Source organism: Rhopalosiphum maidis, chromosome 3, assembly GCF_003676215.2.
Source record: "Rhopalosiphum maidis isolate BTI-1 chromosome 3, ASM367621v3, whole genome shotgun sequence".
NCBI classification, from domain to species: domain Eukaryota; kingdom Metazoa; phylum Arthropoda; class Insecta; order Hemiptera; family Aphididae; genus Rhopalosiphum; species Rhopalosiphum maidis.
Genome location: NC_040879.1, coordinates 17,024,570 through 17,044,296, shown reverse-complemented (window position 1 = coordinate 17,044,296; position 19,727 = coordinate 17,024,570). Strand labels below are relative to the sequence as shown.

General features: G+C 30.5%; 1 protein-coding gene across 1 annotated transcript in view; it reads right to left on the bottom strand.

Annotated features, from left to right (window-relative positions):
- The window catches only part of LOC113555684 (plasma membrane calcium-transporting ATPase 3), a 63,588-nt gene extending 61,597 nt beyond the window's left edge, over positions 1-1,991 (bottom strand). The window contains exon 1 of the mRNA XM_026960185.1: positions 1,802-1,991. The gene's annotated coding sequence lies outside the window, so the exon portion shown is untranslated. The remainder of the gene's footprint in view (positions 1-1,801) is intronic.
- Between the last annotated feature and the right edge of the window lie 17,736 nt (positions 1,992-19,727).

Here is a 19,727-nt window from a genome sequence, read left to right as displayed (position 1 = left end):
GGCGACAACGTACCACCGGCGGTACGATATTATTATGCACCGCATATTATTAAGTATAATATACCCATGCCATACTGCTCGATCGACGTACAGGGCACACATAGACGTGGTGATTTAATAAAATAAAATATTATAATTGGACGATCGGAGTCATAGTAAATTTACAGCGGACTTTTGGTCGACGAGGTGGTTGGTGGTGGTGGTGGTGGTGGTGGTGGTGGTGCGGGATTGGGTCGGCGTCGCGAATAGGGTTGGTTTTTGCGATCGTATATACACACACACTAGCCTAGCGGTGGCGGCGACCGACAACACTAAAACGGTCAAACGCGCGCGCGAATTAGAGAGCAAGAGAGACGGGACACGGTGAATTAAAAGAAAGAATGAGAAAAAGAGGCGATCGGGCGGCGGTGGCAGTGGTGGCGGCCAACATACGAAACGTGTGTGTGCGTGTGTCTGTCTCTAAATTTAGAGACGACGGCGCTGCCGCCGCAGCCGCCGGTGCTGGACCATTATATTATTGCTGCGGCGGCGGCCAGACCCTCGGAAACGGTTAAAAATAGTCGTACTGCAGTCTCCGGTACGCCGCGTTATACGACTATACAACCAGCGACGGCGGCGACGGCGGCGGTGGCGGTGTAATGGGCAAAACAAGAGCGCGTTGTAACGACGATATATTATAATATGGGTTTTCTTTCTGACAATGGCCGGTCGGTCGCACACACGCCGCCGTACGGTATTATTGCGAAAATTGCATATTATAACGACCTCCCGGGTTGGCGCGGACGCCAAAAACACACCACCGCCGCCGCGGCCACCACTTGCACGCACACACACACACACACACACACACACCACCGCCCCGTCGTCGGTGACACGCACGCACACGTTTACTTATTTGCTTGCACGTCTTGTACGATGTATATTATGTACGTCGCCGCCGCCGCCGTGCGGCACATCTGCAGTGTAGCAGCATGCGCGCACGGCCGCGGCCCGCCAAAACCGTGAACACATAATAATATCAAAATAATGTGAATCGCGGGCGGACGTTTTGCGGTTGTTACGTTTTTTATTCGAAAATCCGTCAAACCCGGGCGAGGTCACGCTCGGATCCGATTCGGCATGGATCGAAAGGAGTATGGCTAAAAATAATGCGCGCGAACACTGTGGGGCAATATAATAATAATAATAATAATATTTAATGTAGAATATTTTGGCGGTTCCGACGGAAAAAAAAAGAAAAGTCTCGCGCGGTGTCCGGAAAACGTACACGCACTCCTGCAACACGAGATATCTACGACTATACGGTTATTGTTTCGATTTTTGATTTCACAAATGCTGCAACGGATAGTGTGCGCGCAGTATATGACGTGGTTTCGTACACGTATTAGTAATATATATGTATATATACATTTAAGTAACCTAACTTGCATAATATTATACTAAAATTGCCAGTCGCATTCGCCTGACGTCATAAGGATAGACCTACAGCGATAGCCTTAAATGGCTTATATTTATTACACAATACTATTGTATAGCTACTATGATATTCTACTTATCGATCAACGATACGCCACCTATGCGTAGTATATCACGCCGAGGCGATGACCCGTCCGTCGCGATAATATAAATGTATACTTTAAATAGTATAGTATGACGGCGATGATATAGAAAAAGGAAATGAAAATTTAAATTTAAAATATTGAAACGGTCGCGGTGCACGGCGTGCATCCGTGACGATCGATTAGAATAAAAATAATAATAATAATAATAATAAATCGAATAAATATCGAATAAAACTCACCTCTGTCGTCTCTCGGCGGAGTCGGATGGCCGGCGAAGGCTGAAGTCTAAAGACGGTGTTATATATCCACCCCGGCGGTGACTCTATAGGCGTGCGGCGGCGCTACGGGTACGATATTATTCGGGGCAGGTACACCCGCGCGCGCGTGTGGGTTCGTGCATGTACACACGCACGGAGAAGAGTCTGCCGCTAGGTCACCGGGCGGCGTGGTGGCCGATCGATAGTGGGTGGCGGCGGCGGTGTCGGTGACGGAAGACCTCGGGCGGCGGCTGGTCTTACTGGTTACGGTTGCGGCCCGGCAGCGTTCGCGTTTACCACACGCACCACACACACACACACACACACACACACAAGCACACACGGCACACGTACTCACACACCCACACACAAACACGGTCGCAGACGCGCGCGCACCGATCACCGTGTAATATACGCACACGCACGCACACACTTACGCCTATACGCACTATGTGCGTCGAGGGTTTTTGAATTTGATCGGTTGGCGAGAAGAGAGAGAGAGAAAAGAATTCCAGAAAACGTCGTGAGAAACTATGCACCCGCGATCTGCAAAAATATATGTAAAAATGATAACAATAATAACAGTAGATATGACACGCCGCGTAAAGAGCACAAGCGTATTTTCTCAGTCCCGGTCCGTCTTACGTCACGTTAGGTAAAATAAATATAAATAAATAAACGACAAGCGTACGCCGGCTTCACGCTGTTCTCGCGGAGACCGATGAGAGACAGTCGCACGGGCCAGCGCCGCGTGGAGTGGGAGAGCCGCGAGTTTAAATACTATCACATATTTACATTCCGATAAGCTTTTCTAAAAACCATTGCGTAACGCGGACACAAACACAGACACGAAATGCCTACGTGTTATAATTATTGTTCTTATAATATGGTATTATACGCCGATGAGTGGCACGAAAAATGTATTAATTAAACGGTACGCTAACGGCGCGCGACGGACCGATCGTCGTCGCGGGCCTGCACCAATAATATATTCACGAGATCGATATGTGGGGGTTACTCGTATTATAACGTAGCCGTTATCAGCGATTGTAACATCGCGGCATACGACGACGTGATGGGTGCGTGTGGGTGGGTGCACAATTATTATGGGTTGACGTGCAAGCGAAAAACGGTAGAAAAACGTGAGAGATGTTTCGTGATATATATATATATATGTGTGTGATATTGATACAACGTGCGCGTATTATCCGCGACGAATCGCTCTATATAGCCGCGCGCGTATCTCGGCGGCGGCTCCGTATCGCTGTCGACGCGGACGCCCGAAAAACGTCGTCGCTCGTCCGCTCGCCGCCACATGCAGACGCACCATCATGCAGAAAAGCACAAATCCGCCCTGGCGCCGAAACAGGCCAATCCGGCGTTTGCTCTTGCCCCGCCGGCGCGGCTTAGGTGCTCTAATGACAGACAACGGGACGAAGGGCGTTATAATAATAATAGTATATAAAAGTTGGCGCGCCCGTGGTCTCCGCCTGTGCACAAATCGAATTTAATCACTTAAAAACCGAATAACTGCTTTGTACAGGGTGGTGGCGGCGTTCGAGGAGAACGGGAACATTTTGAATAATAGTTCTCAAAGCGAAGTGTGTACAAAAATATATTTTCCGTAATGATTTCGTGCAGCGATTCTTAACCTCTATGTGGACTCTATAAACGACGTGCAAAATATGTAGTTTCCGTTAATTGCGATAAAGAAAAAAAATAATAAAATTTTTGTAAATACATTTTTTCTTCTTCTTTGTGAGTCGTTTCACAGACGGGAAACACCCTGTACATAATAATCTCAGTAATGTGTTTAATATAATCAGTAATCACAGTCGTGGACGCGAAAAAGGAATTAAATCGACGATGGCTGGAGACCAAAAATTCGCTGACGCGGGGGGAGCTTTGCCCAGCCACCACATCGCCCACAATCGATCCGAAATATATAGTAATGCGATTTTAAAATATAACTTTTTTATTAATATTAAATATTTTTAGTATTAAATAAATTGTTTTCGTTAGACGTTACAAATTCGTTTAAGATAATAAATTATAATGACGCGTCAATATTTTTTTTTCGATGTTAAGCATCCCTGGCCCTGCACTAAATCGGTCTTAAAAACATCGTTGACCTAATTCTTTTTTTCAACTTTATCGCAGATTACGTATATTGCAGAGTTGATCGATAATATTATTTGAAGTTGATTCTATACTTTTGTTTTTTTTTTTTATAATGCGGCACTAAACATTAAAACACTGCAAAGCCGCAGGGCGTTTAGCTCGGAGATCAGTCTTCGGAGATACGCAATTGTTGTTAACGCGGACTTCAGATATGTTACGAACAATTTAGGGAATCCGGCATTTTGTAAGTCCGAATTTCCGAGCAATATACATTTAAACATTTTTTACATAATATATTTTAAAATGTCCTGGTGATACGATAGAATGCTGTCCGGAAAATCGAGTGCAATGTGAACTTTTTAACAATAAAATTAAATGTTCATTTTATAGTACTTAATTATACTGTTCAGTTGAGCGACAATTTAAATTCGTATTAAAATCTATCTCCCGAAAACAAAGTGTTAAACACAATCTTTGTTTAATATCCTATATTTTTTAATTAATATTACTTTTTAGACTTTTAATTATTGGCTAATATAGCAAGTTTCGTGTCCATGGAGGCAGAAGAGGCTTCACCACTTTTGATTATTATTTTTTAATTGGCCACGTTATAATATAAACAATATACAATTTTTAAACGTTTCAGTTATTGAAAACTAGTCAAATAAGGTTTTAAGTGTATTACCAAAGATAAAATAAACATATTATTATTATCACATTTTAAATGTGATAATAGTTTATCGTTAGTTGAAATTTAATTATATCAACTTAAAACTTAATAATATGTTTATCTTGCACTATATATATATTAGTTTACTTAGCTTACCTAAACGCTAAACATATTAAGCACTGTAACTAAATTAACTACTATTAAGAAATTTAATTCCTATACATCAAAATACTCCAGGCCCTAGGGAATATTCAGCTTTGGATCTGAAATTAAAAATGTATATTGTATATTGTCATTAAAAATAAAAATAAACGATAACAAATAGATAAAAACTATAATATAATATATATATATATATATATATTATGTACTATAATATTAATTTTATATTTTCGAAATAATAAGTGTCCTACGTAAAAAAAATGTATTACTATATATTTTCATTAATATTATATTAATCTCCAAAAAGTTACCCAGAAGAATGCAATTAGATGATTGAACCAAATGAAATGTCATTATAGTTTTATATAAAAAAAAATAAAATGTGATGACATAATTTAACGTATTACACACCTATATGTAACATAAAATAGTAACTACCATTTATATTATATAATATGTCATATTAACTATTAAGTATACAATTAGTTATTACATATATAATAACTGTTATAGTGAAAATTGTTACTAAACCTTTAATTTTTTTTTTTTTATGTTTCGCCTCCACCCCCCTACCAATTATGCATTCTTGTTAGGCCACTACTAATAGCTTTAATCATTCATGGGTAATACGATCTATAGTATAAAAAATATATTACTGGAAATTGTCACATGTCAAATAATAATTAATTAATAACCAAATGTCGAGGCGATTGTGAGTGCCTATAGTTTGTGATTATTATTGATTTTTTTGATTCCAAAATGTATAGTTTATAACCTTCGTTTGTATTCTATACGATAGAATATATTCTTCTACGTTGATACCGAAACGTACAGTTAGTATAACGAGTGTTTTATAATTACGTAGGTAGTATAACGGTTACTATGGTTACCAAATAGTTCTCTGTTTTCATTTAGTTAATTTAATGATATATTAATTAAAAAAAGGTCAAATAATACCCATTTAATTAATAGTTAACGACTACTCAATAAACAATATTAATATAGGTACTCAATATATACATAACATAATTTCATTTTTTACACATTACCCGTCTACATTGGACATTCTATAAAATTAGTGTTCAAACATCTTTTACAATATTTTGATTTTCTTCATTAACCTTTTGCATAAAATATATTATGAGGTACATGCGCATATTATATGAGTCGTGAACAAATTATATTTATACTTTATTCACATGTGTTTACATATTATGCGTTAGTCATTAGCCAGTGCTCAATAATACATACCCATTTTCCGGTATCATTATGATACCTTGAAATGATGTAAAAAATGTATTTTATAAAGGGTTGATGGCACAGAAATATATATTATGTAAATGTTTATATTTACTGATGGCAGTATATTTGCGTTTCCGGAGACGGTGAAAAAAAAGTTTTTGATCGATGACTTAAACATAATTAACATAAAAAGGTATATAATACTTGTCTACCGATCCTGCAGCTCAAATTTGTATACAGAGTGATTGACCATCATCCGAACATCCTTTTTTTTTAACCATGCGTAGTTTTAAAAATCAGATTTTTAGAATTCTTTTATACATATTATACTTAAACATCAAATTTTAAATTATTTGATATTTTTATACAATCCTTTAAGAAGTGTTCTGTGGTAATCTAAACAATAAACATTACAAAAATATTTCAAATGAGTACCACACTTTTTATTTTAAATTATTCAGTGGATACATTTTTAAAAAATGTTAAATTACGAATTTTAATATATCTTAATCAAAATTTAAATAACAACATAAACTATATTATTTTTGTATAATATAACGTTTGATAATACGGAAAATAATTTTAAAAATATATAAAAAAATGCTTATATGAGTAATTTCGTGAAAATGTCAAGATTAAAATTATTTACTTCTCAATTTAAATAAAAACTGTATTGATTATTATTATTTATTATTTTTTTTTGTTTTGGTGATTTTTTTTTCTAAGTAAATATTTTATTGTCAATAAGAAATAATACTGGTTTTTTATTATTTTATATTTCATATAAAAATTGTAATATATAATCTAAAAAAATGTTTTATTTTTTTTTATCTAGGTATATACTTAAAAAAAGTAATAATACATAGATAAGAATTAAGAATGATGCTTATTGTTGAATAAAGTTTATCATAAGTATGAATGTTTAATTTTATACATAATATATAAATATTATATAATAATTTAAATATAATTATTTACATTTATATAATACAATAGGTATATTGTGATGATGAAGATTTCTTTTACATAACCATAAATGAATATTTCAGGTCAACCTTATTAAAACCATATAATATACGTTCAATCTAGGCTATTTAAATAGGCATACCTAGTTTATTTATAATAAAAATACATTTATATAGTTAGAGGTGCAGTCTTATTTTATCTATAAATTAACAATGATAGTATGGTATTATGGTAAAGGTAGACTATCCAGAGATTTTGGAGAGCGTCCGGTTCCAAGTGCCTCGTTTAAATGCCAACTGTTTGCCCTTTATAATGCATAATATGTAATATGCTGCAGGAAGTGTGACTTTCAGTGTACGTTTTAAATAGTCCAAAGTACCGCATTGTGTTATCACCGCGTTAACATCGATTTCTTTCGTGACAGTTCTCTGTTGTTCTCTACTGACATTTTGCGATTTCAACACACATGCTTTAAATTAATTGATGTAACTTGCAAGGATTCGCTGCGCTTTTATCTGCATACATAGTATATGTGCGGGTAATGGGTATTGTTGATTTACTGTTGTATAATAAATAATATATGAATATATAATATATACACATTTCACGAACCGCTGCAGAACCCGGGATATTGTATGAAAAGAGGGGTCAATCGTTTCAATGAGCTCACCGCAGCGCTGCACAGCGGTGTGTTATTAAAAACAATTTGAATGTAATAATAAATCATCGCATTCGAAATGATACAATAAATTAAATCAAAAAGAAATCACAATAAATAACATTTTCGAGTATTATTTGTGGGGATGGACCGAAACTAAAACCGATACTCGATATCGATACAAACGTTTAAAGTTAAAATTTTTAAGGAATCCATAAAAATCACTAAAATATTTAAATAATGGTATAGTAAAATATACTCGAATACATATTTTAATATCCAAGGCTTGAAAATTCAGTACAAGATTCCTTATAAGTTTTTTTATTAGAATTTAATAAAAGAAAGTTTAGTGTAAAGCAATAAATGAGCGATTGAAGTACAAATTTAACGACATTGGATGATATTCAAATATTTAATAAAACGATTTATCCATTTGCAATTTTCGTTATTTATTCAAAAATATTTATCATAAAATCTTGAAGCCTTCCGCATCGTGCATATTCGTAGAATTATAAAGGTATCGTCGTAAAAACTTGAATCAGTTTACTATTACTTAAATTATCAATTTCTTTACACAATGACGTTTTTAAATATATTTAGTAGTATACATATATTATATATAGTATATACTTATATTAATTTTAAACTATTAATAGGTATTTGAAATTTTCGAATTCTTTTTCAAATAAGTGTTAATAAAAAAAATATACTCAGTCGAAAGCTTGAAAATGTTACACAAAATCCCACGTAAATACTTCCCATAGTAGTTCAAAAATAAAAATATTAAAATACATTTGTTTTTTTTTTTTATAAGTGGTTGAAGTTCATATTTTGAGAAAATTCAATATAATGACTAAAATTTGCAAACTCGTTTAATTTTTATTTTTAATAGCTATGATTTTAAAAATTAAATGAAGGTTCTTCCTAATTTAGTTTTAAATTGTTCTAAAAAGTATATATATAAGCTTAAAAAATGTAAATTACTTGAGATTATTTAAATTTAAATTTTGTGGGAAATTGAATATTTAAATAAAAAATTATTATTGTTTTGTTATAATAAAAAAAATTATTCACTCGAACTTGAAACTTTTCATCATTATGTGATTTTAACTACACAATTCAATTTTCAAAATATTTGTAGATACCACGAACAAATAAACACTGTTCTACGGTGAACGTTAATTTTACTTATAACTTTATAAGTCAATACTATGTAGTTAATACTATTATAATAATCACCATCAGTATAATATAAGATGATGAATAATAAGTTTTATCTACCACATTACTAATAGAAAAATAAATTACTAATAACAATATACCTATATAAATATATAATAAAATATTCTTATTCCTTAGTAATAAAGGCTAACTATTTACTGTTCGCTAAGAATGGTTTTTCTTATTGACTTACCTAATGATTTATCGTTAAAATTAAATTCAACATATTCATTACTGCAGTGAGTAGAGACCTATGTTGAATGAAGAGGTACACTTGACACTTATTATATACGCAGTGTGAGTTGTTCCTTTAGATTATGGGGAGCGCCGCGGGATCTCCCTGTAAACACACCGTTGTCCACTACAAGTTAATAAATAGTTATAAAGTTGTAAAGAACAAAATGAGACCCTACCTTTCCACTGGTACAAATGAAATGTATTATTCCCTTCGTTTTAACACTCAATAGAATTTTTTATTATGTAATGTATAAAATACAGATATTAATATTTAGGTATACAGATTTCAAAGTTTAAAACTTTAAATAAGTGATGAATTATTTTACTTTTTTTTAATGAATGTTAAATTGCATTATTATAATATTAATTTCAGTATGATTTTCACATTATACTATCATCATGAAATTTTCCAACCGGGTATATTTTGTCGCTGTTGACATAAGACGATTTCTTGATTAATTGGAAATCGTTTTTTTTTTAATCTCAAAATTGCATCTTTTAGTTGACACACTTTCCGTGGTGCCTGTAAGACCTATTTTATAGAACTTATAAATATTTGTTAAAAGGATTTAAAATTATTCTGTATATTAATAAATTATAATAACTACATATATTTTTATATCAATAATTAAATTAATCTACACGTACATTAAATTAGTTACTAATCTAAATATTTGGAATAAACATACATTATTTTCAGTAGGTATATTCTTTAAAAGGTATAAATTCAGATATTCTATCAGAAAAGTGTGTTCAAAATTTTAAATTATGACCCATCCACCCACCCATATAATTACCAGTGAAATTACACTTCTTGGTAACTTCTTGGTCACTGCTTATAGCAATAGTGAGATATCTTCAACAAATAGTAATATAAACTGATAGTCGACAGATTGTCTTCGCTCAGAATCGTTTTTCGTATGCAATAAAGTAATATTAAATTCAAATGCTATGCATTCATTTCAGTGACCTATTTAATAATAAGGTACAGCAGAATGACTTCCCAGTTGTTTTGATATAGGACTCTACTTGTATTAATAGTTTTTTAATGTTTATATTTATTTTGTATATATGTAGTATTGTCGTATGTTTAATTTTTCAATATAAACATATTATAGCTATCAATTTTTTGTTGTTATTATTTAATATTTATTTTAGGATTTTAAATATTTACATTTTATTTTGTATTTTTATTTTAATTCTAAAAGATTTTAGGTTTTAATATTTCTATATTATGTTTATTAAGTACTTGACAATTTGTATATTGCTTAAAAAGAAATAATATTTTTTTATTTTTATTTTAATTAAATAAAATGGATTTTATCAGGTATACTTATCCGTTCATAGTTTTGACCAAAGGTTTTGTTTTCAAATATTTCGGTCATCGATTTTATATTGGTAGCAGATATCAAAATATCGGGTACCTAGACAAATTCACCATTTCACCAGGCTTTAAACTACTATAAGAAATGTGTTGACATTGATTTTAATTACTATGGATAACATAAGTGCAAATAACGTATGGTTAACTAAATATGACATTTTCAGGTTTAATAGTCTAAGTAATTAAAATCAAAAATTCTATAATTATAAAACTCATATAACATTCTAGACTTAGAGGCTTAAAAATGATTAAATTTCCTTGAAGAATGTCTCAACTGTCAAATCTTAGAATTTCAGAAATGTTTAAATAAATATTTGGTAAAAATGTTTATATCTAGAGTAATTATTTTTTGTGTTCCAATAACATTACGAAAGTTGCAAAAACGATTTCTTTGTACAAAAACCGGGATACACTGCAAATTTTACCATCCATAATTTGTCGATATAGTTTTAAATTTGTATATTCGTGGGGATTATCGAACTTCACTCCTATTACCCAAACAAAAATTATCGAATTTCGCTGGAACTGCGATGATTAGATTCTATATATATATTATAAATAATAGTTATATTTAAAAATTACACGTGTGTATATCGATTTAGTAGTAATAATGACGTTACCACAATTAATTTAGGAATAAACATAAATATTTTTATATTTTATTTTTTTTAAATGTTATGCTTGATACCTGTGTAATTATTATAATAAAAACAATTAACTTAAGCTATTAAATACAAATAATTTTTCAGACTGTTGATACTTTACTAAATAAGTTTTTACCTTTATGTATATAATGAACACAACGAGTGAAAAAAATTTGATCTCGAATGAAATTCGACAAAAATAAGTGCGATTTGACCTTAACCGACAACTAGATTATGCGCCCAATGAAAAGATAAGATTCGTTTTATTATAGAAAGAATGATAACAGACAGGGCCAACTATATAACTATTTACGTAGGTTACGAGAAAAATAAAAATCTCGACATTCTTCGCTTCGTTCATTATCTCGAACTAAAAAAATTAAGAATGTAATAAACATAAAATATAAATGTGTGTACCTACACTACCTTTATAATATATCAGCACGTCCAACATATATATATATATTATATAACGTTGTAAGTTATAACTACGATATCTTATACGTTATATACCTGTGCATGTGTATATATATATATATATATATACCAATTGATGTGCGCGTGTATGTGTTAAACGTTTCTCCTTTGATAAACGAAATTTTATATTTATAATCTGATGGAAAATTCTCCAACGCTCACGACGTAGGTACCTATAAATATATATATATATTATTAAATGCCCGGGAAACGCGTTCCCATAAATATGCATGAATCGACTCTGCGTCGTTACTAGCTGCTGTTATAATACGAATATATATAGTACGATGTATATTATATAAGAGCTCGTCGATCCGGGCAACTTTTCAACCCCGTCACCGCCGTGTGCCGCCGCCCTCGTTACACACCGACTCGGTGCATATTATACTCGATACCGTCGAGTTATACGCTCTATTACCTGCATCGCGCTATTCGCATGTACATATTACAATTACATAATATGTATCTAGGTAATAAGTTGGTATACAATATAATATATTACATATTTTATACACATTTTGGTATTATACATATATACATATATATATATATATATATATCCACATAAACCTATATAAACATACACGCTCATTTATATTATTGTATTAGACCGTATATTACGCAGTATTTTTTTTCGAGGATACAAATATCGAGAAATAAGAGATGAAAATAAACATATATTTGCAAATAAATAAATATAGAAAAGTTGAAAATAATAATATGATACACCTACATTCTGTGACGTTATAATATATTGTACGTCTGCGCTACAGACAAAGTTCATGCACCTACAGTGGGTCCCAACGGAATTACAAAATGTATATTTACAGTACATTATATACATAAATAAAAGTTGCCAATCGTATATATGTTATAGGAACACATTTATTATTTTTTTTATTTCGATTATAAAATCATCCAAATGCTTATTGAACTAAATGCTTATTTTGAAGGCTAGATGTTTTGGCAAGCTTGTATATAATATAAAGTCTAAAAGCTAGTTATAACCAAAGATGAATAGTATTTTAAATACAATTAAATCTTTTATTAAAAATATTTAAATACTATTTATACTCGACTTATTAAGAATTTAGTATTTTTAGTAATACAATAAATGTAAGTAAATACTAAATACTTAACATTTTTAAATAACTACATTAATTAATTAATCATTATACACTGGTTAACTGCACAGTTGTAATATTTGCGGTATTCATAATGCCCAAAAAATTAGTTAATATTTTACCCTTTTCAAATAGATTAATTAAGGGAGTGACTAGGGAAAATCCCCAGGAATCAAATTTTAGGGGTAGGAAAAATTTTTATGTTTACTTAGTGATCAAAATATCTAAGTAGTGGCTGTTTAAATTTATATTAGTGAGGCAACTTATTGTTAAACACTGTATCAAAAACTAAATACCTACAATTTAAATTTACCTGATTATTTATTTTGTTTTTCATACGATACAATTATCGATTACAAACTATTAACGATACAAAACAGAAATATTTTCTATATTTTCTGATAGAAATAAATATTGTAAACGGTTTTCTAATCTAAATTTCATTTAAAGCTACATAATTAATTAATTTGTAAAATTTGTGTATAATATTAGGTGTATAATAAATAATAATTAATAACCTTTTCGATCAATAGATTTACTGTTTATGCATGGTTAAATAATTTTTGTTTTTATGAAAACCAGGCATCCATCAGACAATTTATGAAAACACGCCACTCACTCTGATAATACTATATAAGGTGTAAAGCAAATATAAAACCCAAACGGTTATTGAAAAACTCCCGTTTCTTTTAAATTGATTTTGGAAATAAAGTATAATATTAATAATATCGATAATTAAAAATATAAGCCAACATAATACGCTTATGTTTTCGTTCTATTTATACTTCGGTTTTGACGCTGCGGGAAGTGCTCCTGAAATTTGTAAAACGAATCGTAATGGCTTATAGTAACAGCGCTATAATAGTTTATCGATTTCGCGTTTATACTTGACGAAATTACGTTGCACGTTGTACAATATGTATAAGCAGCTAATAAAGCTGCAGCTCGCTGTGAGTATTTTGTTATATATACTATCGCTGTTGACCATGAGATAAGATGAAATAAATAGTGATATTATAATATACAAATATAAAATAGCGATTGCCGCGTACGTGGAACTGACTGACGGCTGTACAGCAAACCGGCTATAACCGCGATAACCGATAACCTACATAATATTATAATACATACCTAAAGGTACTAACTATTTATATTTTGTAAAGTTGACTACATAAACGATAAACTTATGAATAAAATGTTACTTTCTTCTTACACGTTCTAACAAACGGTTGAAAATGTTGCCAAAAGTTGTAACTAAAAATGCCGTGTTCGTGTACGTACCACCGCTGTAGCGTGTATCAACCGTTACGGTATTGTTAAATATTTTAGTATTATACGATTGCATATGCGAATTCGTTTTGCACTAAAAACTAGACATGGACGTTTTACTTCTACTATAACAGCTCTTTAACATTCCACCATCATCGGCTACTGCATACTATATATATTATGTGTAAATTATGTGTGTAATTACTTGAATAGTATTTTATGAGTTTAAGTATTTTTTTTAAATTTCTCATATGGTACACCATTCAAAATGCATTCAAAAATATTTGAATATTTAAATATACGATATATTGTAACTTTGTATATTATGTAACTAGGTTATTTCAATGGTATGGGTTACTGGGTTAGCAACTTTTTGAACTTCAGAGACGGTAGTGAATTCATTTATCATACAGCGCTATAGGTACATAAAACGGTTTTTGTAAATTTACACTGTACTATAACGTTTATTATGATAGGCGTAAAGAGTTGGAATGCGAGTATAAAGTTTAAAACCCTTTCCCGCTATAAAATGTTTAAGAATTTTCCTTAACAATTTTACAGAAAGTAATAAAAACATTTTTGCTTACATTCTAAATAAGTTTCAAAAAACTATTATAGAGTAGTTAGTTGTAGGTAAATAAACTAAATGCGCATTTGATTGTATTTTTGTTTTGTTTTATACAATGCACATTACACATATTGTCAATGATATTGCGATATCAGTAATAAAATAATTAAAAATTCATTATTATTCAAATATTAGTAACTTTTCAATAATATTATGTTTTTCATAACTCATAATAATATAGACACTGGTATCATTTGGACGATTCGTGTTATATTAATTTTTATTAAACTTGATACATATTGAAAATATGTAGGTAGGTATAGATACTGAAGTAATAATAAACATTTTCAGAAACTTAAAGAAGAATACTGCAATTATTATAATTGCTTAAGTTTATCCATTGGCGCCTAAATATTTAAATCTAACAGTTGTATATTGTTTTAATATGTAATCTGTAATTCAAGGAGCTTTTTTGTCCTTAATTCGAAACGATATTTGCGTTAGCGTGTATATCGTAGGCATACATTTATAAATAATTATACCTACTGTGTTGTGTGTTATTCGGCAAAAAATTTCGACACAGCGACGGAAATCTTCGTTTATCGATAATAAATAATAATAATATAACCTACTCTGCACCTACGTCCATAATAATATTGTTGTAATATTATTATACATAATATATTATAATATAGATATACTAATTTCTGCACATAAGCGGTATTCTTTCGTCCGTGATTTTTAATCTTTCGCGATTTGTATTGCCACGCCCACGCGTAATATAGTTATTATCGCCTTTATCATTGTCGTCATAATCACCATCCTCAGCATTTTAGAGCACCTAATTAATAATATTAGCTATAGCGGTAATCATAAATCGGCTATAATCACGAACACGTGTATTTCGTGAGCGCACTGATTATTATAGCCAACTATGGGTAGGTTCCTAACCTGATGTAGGATACATGGCAATTTGGTATATGGTATGTGTGTATATGGTCACATAATATCATTACACAGTTCGTTGGCAAAATAAAATGGCGAGGCGCCGACGCTCGTTCGCATCACCACTCCCGTCGTGGTATTTCATTTTATCTGCCTCATGTACACCGATGCACGAACCGCTGCAGTGTACCTACAGAGTGATCATCTTTTCGTTGGTCGATATACTTGGTTTTTTTCCTTTTCGATATTGACGTCGACGTAACTGCATAGCCCCGTCGCTATCGAATCGCATTCAAATTTACATAAAATTATACTTATTATTGTATAGGACGTGTTATATAATTCTACACATTGCATTTATCTAATAAATAGTAACTTTTTATCGGTTATTTATTTCGATTCTTAGGAGTAGTATATAAAATAAATTGCAAGGCAAATAATTATAGGCATATAAGTTGTGTAACATGCTACAACAGCTACAGTGATCAGGACATATCATTATTATAACAATATAATATAATTGCATATTTTTATATTTTGTTCTCGATTAATTTTAAGACAAAAATCACAATAGAAATGAATATAACTTTGACCCATGACAAATATTTATAATTATATGCTATTTCCTCAAAGTATTAAAATATGCAGTGTTTATTTATTTATCGCATAGATGAAATATATGCACTAAGCCCCTGCTTTAAAAACATCAAAATATGCATAGCAAAAATTGTTATGTATTTTATACTACAAACTACCCTGTACTTATTAGAATACAATAAAAAATCTAAGAGAAAAAAATATGTGAATTCACGAAAGTTTCCATAGCTTCATCTTTACTGATCACGAGTTTTGAAGCTTTGGGTTTCTGTGAATGTATAAAATATTTTCGTCGTCTTCACTATTCAATAAATAATATTTTTCGAGTTGTATATCAAAGATATGACTTATTGAACCTTTTACATAATAAAAACATTACAATACATTCTAAATAGGTACTTTAGTTGAATTTCTGATTATAATTTCGAAATATTTTCGAAATGTTATTTATTTTTTAGTTTCATCCATAGTAGTGGCTGGGGAAGAGTACCCGCACCTTATTTACAAAAATCATCAACATTCTACGAGTGGGGTCAGAATATTATACGTGAATATATTTTTCAACACACGGTGAATATAATAAATATATTTATTATTCATATATGTTTGATTTAATTGTAGTCTTAGCACTCTTAGCTGTTGTAATGATATATGATGTATTCAAAATATATGTTGTAGCTGGTATTTATATCTAAATATTATATACTTGATAATTAATGTCAATTCCATTTTACCTACGTGTATTATAATGCTATGCAAATAACCCGCGAACCACAGTATCATTATATTATATTATATTATAGAACACGGTAAGTGTAGGTACGACTTATAATAGTTTACCGTGAATGCGCACCGACATGCCGACCCTACCGTGTTGTATATTATGTCACATCCACTTAGTGAAGTGATGTGCAAAATATGTTTATTTCATGAAGTGTATCCATATCGTGAAAATGACGTTTATTTACGGTGTATTAAAACGATAAGACCAATTTTTGATGAAATATATGAAACTAATTTTATCCACTATCTAATCTTTGGACTTAACAATAACATTATATTCAGGTACACATTTTTATGTAAATAAAAAAAAAAAATACCAAAATAAATATTTCAACTTTCAGAATAATATTATATACTTTACATTTTTTAATTACTTCAGAGCCTTTTCATATAATATTTAGATTTTTTCTTGTTATTTACATAATTATTAATTTACATAAAAATTAATCAAACTGAGGTGTTTATAAATTTACTGCTATTATGCAGTGTGAAAAGTCGACAATTGGCCTTTTCATCCACTTGTAATTTTATATTATCATATATTAAATATTAATTATTAATTAGAAAAAAATACATAATTTATTAAAGTTAAGGCCCATACAAACATTTTTCAAGCGATATGAATAGTATGAAAATGTGTCAAACATTCATAGAAAAAGTATTTATCATTTGTCACAAGAATATAAATCATATTTGGGGACCAGTGCTTATCTTCTTGTTTTGGCAAATAAAAAAAAAACTTAAAGGTCAAAAAATAAAACTGTCATATGATAGTCGTCGTCATATTTCGTAGCTCTGATTAAATAACAAATAACATCATATATTATTAAAAAACTGTAATAAAATAAAAACTTAATGCAACTCTTTTATTATAATACAATTTTTTATTGTTTTTACGCTATTAATTTTATAATAACTCAGCAACGAATCAACTGTTAAATATAAAAGTAATAGTAAACAAACAAACAATAACTATTAGAATATAATACTGTAGACAATATTATATTTAGTAAAATACACTTATCCAGGAAAACATTAAAGTATTAAAAATCTAAAGGTTTTCAAAAGCCCATGTGGATAAAAGCTTTCGTCTATTCGCGAAAAGATAAAAATACCATAGTTCGTATTTCGTGTGTATAATATTACAGTTTAACGACATTTTCACGATATACCGTGACGACGACATTTCATAAGGCGGATGTCCTCCGATGAAAATATCGATTTCAGTCAAGTGGACGTGACACGTAGGTGTACATGCTATTACTTGTAAATATATATACTATGTACATATATTATACAATTTCTTTCGGTCACTGTACTGCGTCGTCTACTATAAATTATGTAATGTACAGTGTGTTTAAGTTGTATGTGCACTAGACGCATTTAATGATCTTATATTAATGAGTGGAATTAAAAACCTATTTTGCATTTTTCGAATGTGAGTTATAAATTTACCTATAATATAATTATTAGTTGATAACTAAAAGTCAAACCCTTGGCACCTGGATTCGTCAAAACTATGAAAAAAACATTGCAGATAACTAAAATCTTGTGTATTTTTATTAAAAAAACATAATGAAATATGTCTTGTTGTGTATAGGTAATATGTATATACATGTTAATTCGATTTTTTAATAAGTTTTTTTTAATAATTATTATAGTTAATAGGCATGAAAAATGTAAGTCTAAATATAAAGATAAATTTCAAAATTGGTATACCGTTATGTTGTACCGTAGTTATATTTAAATTTGTATGAGCTGAGTTCTAATTATACTCATACATCAAAACGTAAAACATTCTAATTACTTTATAATTATTAATATGTTATTAGTTATTATATTTTTTGATCGATTGATTGGTTACGAGACTTTCAATCTCTCAGAGTCTTTTATTCAATAAACTTACAAAATTTTCTGACGATCGTCACGAGTTACGAGTATTTATGTATTTCAAAAATCATATGATATAACAAAATGGGGATTTAGGAGAATGACGATCCTTACGGTGTAAGTATTTGGTATTACGATATGCTCACAACTCATTTAACTTAACTACGTATTGTAAGCACTCTTAAACACCCTAATATATTCACCAAACGCAAAATAGGTTTTCGACTCAAAACATTATAATAGATTATTCTCAAAATTGCACTGAAACATCTACCTTTTGACATTATATATAATGTTATATACCTAACCGTATTTATCAAACAAAAACGATGCGGAGATTACATTTCAATTGAAACTCAGACAACCCTGTCGATATTGAGGCGAATAAATGGAGCGAATGGTATTAACATTTGTACTGTGTTCGGTAAATAATTATTATGAATAAAGCGTATGACGCAGGTACTAGATTTTGAAATTCAAAATGCGTCAAAATAACATTTATATTTTTTTGAGTATTAATCACGATTTACGTTCAAATAATTCTAATATCTGAACAATATTCATAATATAATACTACTCGTATTTGTATAGTTGCTTTAAGTTGTAATAATCATAATCATCATATAATCAGTGGTGTTCCCATTAATTTTTTTGAGACTATACTATATCATCAAATACGCATGTATTATGGGTAACACATATATGATTTCTTTGTACCTAACAGTATATTTTTAAATTTACGAATTTCATTTTAAAATTTTATAATTAATCGTATATTTTTTTAAACCTTTCTATTTGGACATTATATATTGTGTTTATTCTTCAAGAAGATAATGAGACCCATTGACGATACATCAAAAGTGTATTAATGTATAAGACCCATGAACTAATATTGTTATAGTTAATATACAATATATTTCTCTTTTTATTTTTCGCCTTTCTCTTCCAAC